Source organism: Opisthocomus hoazin, chromosome 8 (genome assembly GCF_030867145.1).
Source record: "Opisthocomus hoazin isolate bOpiHoa1 chromosome 8, bOpiHoa1.hap1, whole genome shotgun sequence".
Lineage (NCBI taxonomy): Eukaryota > Metazoa > Chordata > Aves > Opisthocomiformes > Opisthocomidae > Opisthocomus > Opisthocomus hoazin.
In genome coordinates this window covers 59580430-59586593 of record NC_134421.1, presented here as the reverse complement: position 1 = coordinate 59586593, position 6164 = coordinate 59580430, and positions in this window count along the sequence as shown.

Here is a 6164-nt window from a genome sequence, read left to right as displayed (position 1 = left end):
GGTTGGTTAACTGCTGCAAGACCCATCCCGTGCTATTTCTAAAAGTTTTCATTTGTAACAAATCAGCAGTGAACAGCAGCCCCTGCCTCCTTTAACACGCCTCATACATTTCATTCGCGATAAGACAGGACGATTACAAACTTGTGCAACTCTCAGGACTGAGAGAACAACTAACCTTTATTTACTTCATAGATCCTGACAATTACTGGTGTAGTTACACCAGCAAATTTGTCAGGTCTTAAATTGGGCTTGCTCACAGCTGTGCATCCTCCTCCCGGTGAGTGCAATCTGCCTGCAGCTGGGCCACTCCAGGCTCCCTGAACTGACCAGTTTTCATCAGCAAATGCATTCCTGAAGGAGAAACCTTCAGGGCAAGGTTCCTCCAGGAAAGCAGCACTGGGGACATTCTTCTCCAGCGCTGAGCTGAGTCCTTTGTCCCAACATGTCAGCGGAGGAGCTGTCTGACTGGAGATGGCCTCTCATCGATGAGATATAAGGATAATTCTCCGCCTACCCGGGGTGTGAAATTTCTCTGTAGCTCTGCATGGCTCTCTGTATTTCTAAAACCCCTCTGTTGTAGCCAACACCTTTCTCTTCAGAGTTCCTAGATCTGCCACAACAAGGCACAGAGAGAAGCAGTGCATTGTGTTGACCCAGTGGAGTTCAGCGGAGGGCTACAAGGATGATGAGGGGACTGGAGCATCTCTCCTACGAGGAGAGCCTGAGGGAGCTGGGCTTGTTCAGCCTGAAGAAGAGAAGGCTGAGAGGGGACCTAATATATACTTACAAATATCTGAAGGGTGGGTGTCAGGAGGATGGGGCCAAGCTCTTTTCAGTAGTGCCCAGCGACAGGACAAGGGGCAATGGGCACAAACTGAAGCACAGGAAGTTCCGTCTGAACATGAGGAAGAACTTCTTCCCTCTGAGGGTGACGGAGCACTGGAACAGGCTGCCCAGGCAGGTGGTGGAGTCTCCTTCTCTGGAGGTATTCAAGACCCGCCTGAACAAGGTCCTGTGCAGCCTGCTGTAGGTGACCCTGCTTTGGCAGGAGGGTTGGACTAGATGACCCACAGAGGTCCCTTCCAACCCCTACCATTCTGTGATTCTGTGATTCTGTGATTCTGTGACCCAATTTTCACAGCAATTTCAGCTAACTAAGGTGTTTTCACATCCTGTCTCAGGGTAAGTTACTGCTGCTCTCGCCCAGGATGACAACCTGTACCGACAGCCATTACAATGGTGGAAGAAACACCTTCAGTGTGGTGGAAGCTGCTGTGAAAACCTACCCAACTCTGCTGTGAGCGAGTACAAAAATACAAGCCACAGGCTGAGCAGGCAAGTAACAGTAGAAAGGGAGACTGACACAATAAAAGACAAACAATTTTCTGAACAGCTAAGAGGGCAAATACTCTGATTCATAACAGAGGCAAAAACATCCCTTCAGCAGACCCCTCTGAAAAGCAATCCACATACCAGAAGTCCATATACTAGTTTTCCCAACGGAAAATTTTCCTGAAAATGCTGCATTCCAGTTCTCTTTCCATAGGATAAGGAAAGAAGACATATGCAAGGACCACATTTCTATCCAAATGCTTATGAGCTTCAGAGCTATTGCCTAAATCCTGGCAGAATATGCATTCCTTTCCTAGGTCTCACTCCAGGTACTAAGCCAGAATAATTTACTATGGATGGAGAAGGCTGGAAAAATGAAAGCAAAGACCATTTAATGGGCATGATAATCATACAAATTCTTGTCCTGGTTTTCGTTAAAACAGAACCATTTCTCTTTTAGTGAATTTTCCTTTCAGCTAAGTTCTTCTAAGCAACTGCATTTTTCTGAAGCTGGCTGCATGTTTTTCAGACAGTATCCGCTCCAGAGCTGGTAACACTTAATGTCTGTAGTTTTATTGAGCTGACAGTAGGAATGGAAGGCAGAAAAGGGCCATCCTTATAATTATTACTATAGCAGCCAAGGTTGTTGATAGACCTTTTACTTTTTTGCGAGTGAGGAGTCGTAAAGGGTCGTACTTGTGGGGAGGAGCAGACAGAACAGGTGACCCAATATTGACCAACGAAGTATTCCACGCAATGTACGTCATACTCTGTTTAAAGCGGGGGCATCACAAGGGTCTAGCTCTCTTTGTCCATGGATGGCTGTTGAAGTGGACTCTGCTCCTTGTCCTGCATCTCCCACTCCGTGCATTGCCGCCCTGCTCTAGGCGTGCCGGCCCCACGCTACGTGTCCCCCATCTTACACATCCCTCGTGTTACACGTCCCTCGTGTTGTGACGGCAGACTGCATAACAGAGCTCCCGCACAGCTGAGAAGGCGCATATGAACGGACACTCTTCCACAACCATACCGAAACCCGTGTCTCCTTCCACCATTTTGATAAACCCAAGGGCTGTCGGAGTGCAGGATGCAGATGTCACCCGTGCCTTTGATGTGTCGTGGGCTGACGAAGTGCAGGGCAGTGAGCCTGACCACCACCCTTCCTGCAGGCTAAACAGAAGAGCAATTAGTTCCTTTATGGGGGAACATGGTTGGGCACAGCAGCAGTCACTGCCTGAGACAAGCATGGAAATAAAATTCAACTCTGTAACCAGGTGGGACATGAATTTGCAATGGTAGCAGGAGCTTGGAGACAACGGGTTGAGCTACACGAGTCTTTGCGAAAAAATGAGCAGGCCAGCAGATACAAAGCAAGTAGCAATAATTTCAACTAAGAAGGAAGCAGAGGCTCTTTGAAGCATCAGCTTAGCTAGAAGTGCAAGGTTGGGCATGGTCACGGAGAAAAGTACTCATTTTTGTGTGTTCCTGCAATGTTCAGGGATACGGCACTGCACTGAAGATGTGTAAATTTATCAGTGGGTTTATTCTCCTCCTAGAAGAACCCAGCTAACTGTTCAGGCCAGGAGGAAGCACCGAGCAAGCACAAGACATGTACACTGAAATGCCGAGTACAGCAAAACCATCCTTCCCTGATGAACGACAGCACAGACTCTTCGACAGACACTAAAGGGCCTGTAAAAGCAAGACTAGGTATTTTCCCAAAAGAGACTGCAGCTGAAAGGGAAATTACTGACTTAATGAAGAAGTTAGTGAAGAAGGTTCTGCACATTGTATTATTCAGGAAGTGAGAATAAAATCATACTCGTACCTCCTCATCTTAACATTTATGATCAAAGTAAGCATCTTGTTAAAACAAGTATTTTGTTTACTCCTTTAGTTTTTCTTGGAGAATATATGCATAAAAGCCAGCTTATCTGCACTGTGCCTAAGGGGCTGTTTTGCAAAGGACGTGAACGGGAGCAGATGCATCCTCTCCTACGCAGCGCATGGGGGAATAGCACTTAAAAGCAGAGGAGTTACTTAGCCTGATACAGTTATTGGGAGCATGTGCCTAAATTGGAAATTCAGTAAATAACGATTAAGTCATTATAGTTCACACTTCATACAAAGTTATTAACGCAGGTTTTATTCTTTTTTTTTCCTTTTTTATCCCCTATCCATTATCTTGCTTGCATCTGCTTGTGGATTGTTTTCTGTTGGGCTAATTGCCTGGGAGCGTGATACTCTCATTACCTCACCAGTGTTGCATCCATACTGATTGTGCTCTAGCCACACCGCCCAAGTTGCAGAAGGCAAAGGCAGGGACTGGGGGAATGAAGAACCGCCCACTGTTGGAGAAGACCAGGTTTCAGACTGCCTAAGGAACCTGAAGGTGCACAAGTCCATGGGGCCTGATGAGATGCATCTGCGGGTCCTGAGGGAACCGGTGAACAAAGTTGCCAAACCACTCTCCATCATATTTGAGGGGTTGTGGCGTTCTGGGGAGGTCCCCACCGATTGGAGAAGGGCCAACATCACCCCCATTTTTAAAAAGGGAAAAAAGGAAGACGTCGGGAACTACAGGCCAGTCAGACTCACCTCTGTGCCTGGCAAGACAATGGAGCAGATCCTCCTCGAAGCCATGCTAAGGCACATGGATAACAAGGAGGTGACTGGGGACAGCCAACATGGCTTCACCAAGGGCAAATCGTGCCTGACCAACTTGGTATCCTTCTATGAGGGGGTTACAGTGTTGGTGGACAAAGGGCGGGCAACTGACATCGTCTACCTGGACTTGTGCAAGGCATTCCACACTCTCCCGCATGACGTCCTTGTCTCTAAATTGGAAGGATATGGATTTGACAGATGGACCACTCATTGGGTAAGGAACTGGCTCGATGGGCGCACACACAGAGTTGCAGTCAATGGCTTGATGTCCAAGAGGAGACCAGTGACGAGTGGTGTGCCTCAGGGGTCGGTACTGGGGCCAGGGCTGTTCAACATCTTTGTCGGCGATACGGATGGTGGGACCGAGTGCACCCTCAGCAAGTTTGCCGACGACACCAAGCTGTGTGGTGAGGTTGACACGCTGGAGGGAAGGGATGCCATTCAGAGGGACCCTGACAGGCTGGAGAGGTGGGCCTGCATGAACCGCATGAAGTTCAACAAGGCCAAGTACAAGGTCCTGCACATCAGTTGGGGCAACCCGAAACACAACTACAGGCTGGGCGGAGAGTGGCTCGAGAGCAGACCTGAGGTGAAGGACTTGAGGGTACTGGTGGATGAGAAGCTCAACATGAGCCGGCAATGTGCGCTTGTAGCCCAGAAAGCCAACCGTATCCTGGGCTGCATCAAGAGAAACATGGCCAGCAGGTTGAGGGAGGTGATTCTGCCCCTTTACTCCGCTCTGGTGAGACCTCACCTGGAGTGCTGCGTCCAGCTCTGGAGCCCCCAACATATCAAGGACATGGATGTGTTGGAGTGGGTCCAGCGGAGGGCCACGAAGATGATCAGAGGGCTGGAGTACCTCTCCTACGAGGACAGGCTGAGGGAGTTGGGGCTGTTCAGCCTGGAAAAAGAGAAGGCTCCAGGGTGACCTTAGAGCAGCCTTCCAGTACCTGAAGGGGCCTACAGGAAGGATGGAGAGGGACTTTTCATAAGGGTGTGTAGTGATAGGACAAGGGGGAATGGCTCTAAACTAAAAGAGGGCAGATTTAGATTAGGTATTAGAAAGAAATTCTTCACCATGCGGGTGGTGAGGCACTGGCACAGGTTGCCCAGAGAAGCTGTGGATGTCCCCTCCCTGGCAGTGTTCAAGGCCAGGTTGGATGCAGCTCTGAGCAACCTGATCTAGTGGAAGGTGTCCCTGCTCACAGCAGGGGGGTTGGAACCAGATGATCTTTAAGGTCCCTTCCAACCCTTACCATGCCATGATTCTATGAGTAGGACATAGCTTCGCAGTCATGATTTAAAACTGAAGGGGGTGCCACATCCATCTCCAGCCACAAATACTCAGTTGCTTCCTCCTATCTACTCTGGTGTTTATATGACCGCAGATCTGGCTGTAGAGTTAACACAACCCTGCAAATAAGAGAGACCTTTTCAACCAGAGCAGAGCAAGAGCCACATGAGCACCAGAGTCACTGTAATGGTGGTGGTCATGTATGTCAGTAGGGTGGGAAATGATGGGCAGTAAACATGGAGACATTAGATGCTGCAGATTATGCATACAAAATGCAATATCCAGGAGAGGAAACAGCGCATGGAGGAGATCAGCTTTCCAGAGACTGTGTGGCAGCCACACTAACTGTAGAATATCCAAAAGACATTCTTTTGCACAGCTGGTTTAATTACACATATATATTACATATATAACCAGTTAACAACCTCCACATTCCCTGCATCAAGACAAACTCAGTAAGAGGTTTTGTTGTTTCATCTTTTCTTTTCTCTAGGTGTCCTGGTTTTGGCTGAGATAGAGCTAATTTTCCTCTCAGTAGCCTCAGTCAGCCGAAACCTGGACACCAGGCAAGTGAAAATAAATGATCAGTTTCCAGCGTCAAAAGCCTGGTTTCTTTTTATCATGAATGTACAAAAGATTACTTGCATGGCAGGGTGAGAGAGTCTTAATCTTTACAGCTCTGCTCCTACACCACTTGGGAGTTAGCCCTGGACTTCTGAATGTGCATGATTCGTGTATCTCACCTGGTTGAGCTCTAGTTTGTTCATTAATCTTTAATGAATAGTCCATCTTGCCAGGGTACTTTCACAGTAGCAGGCCAAATTCCATCTTTTTATTTCATTCTAGTGTAAAAATTTCTGGAGTCACCAGA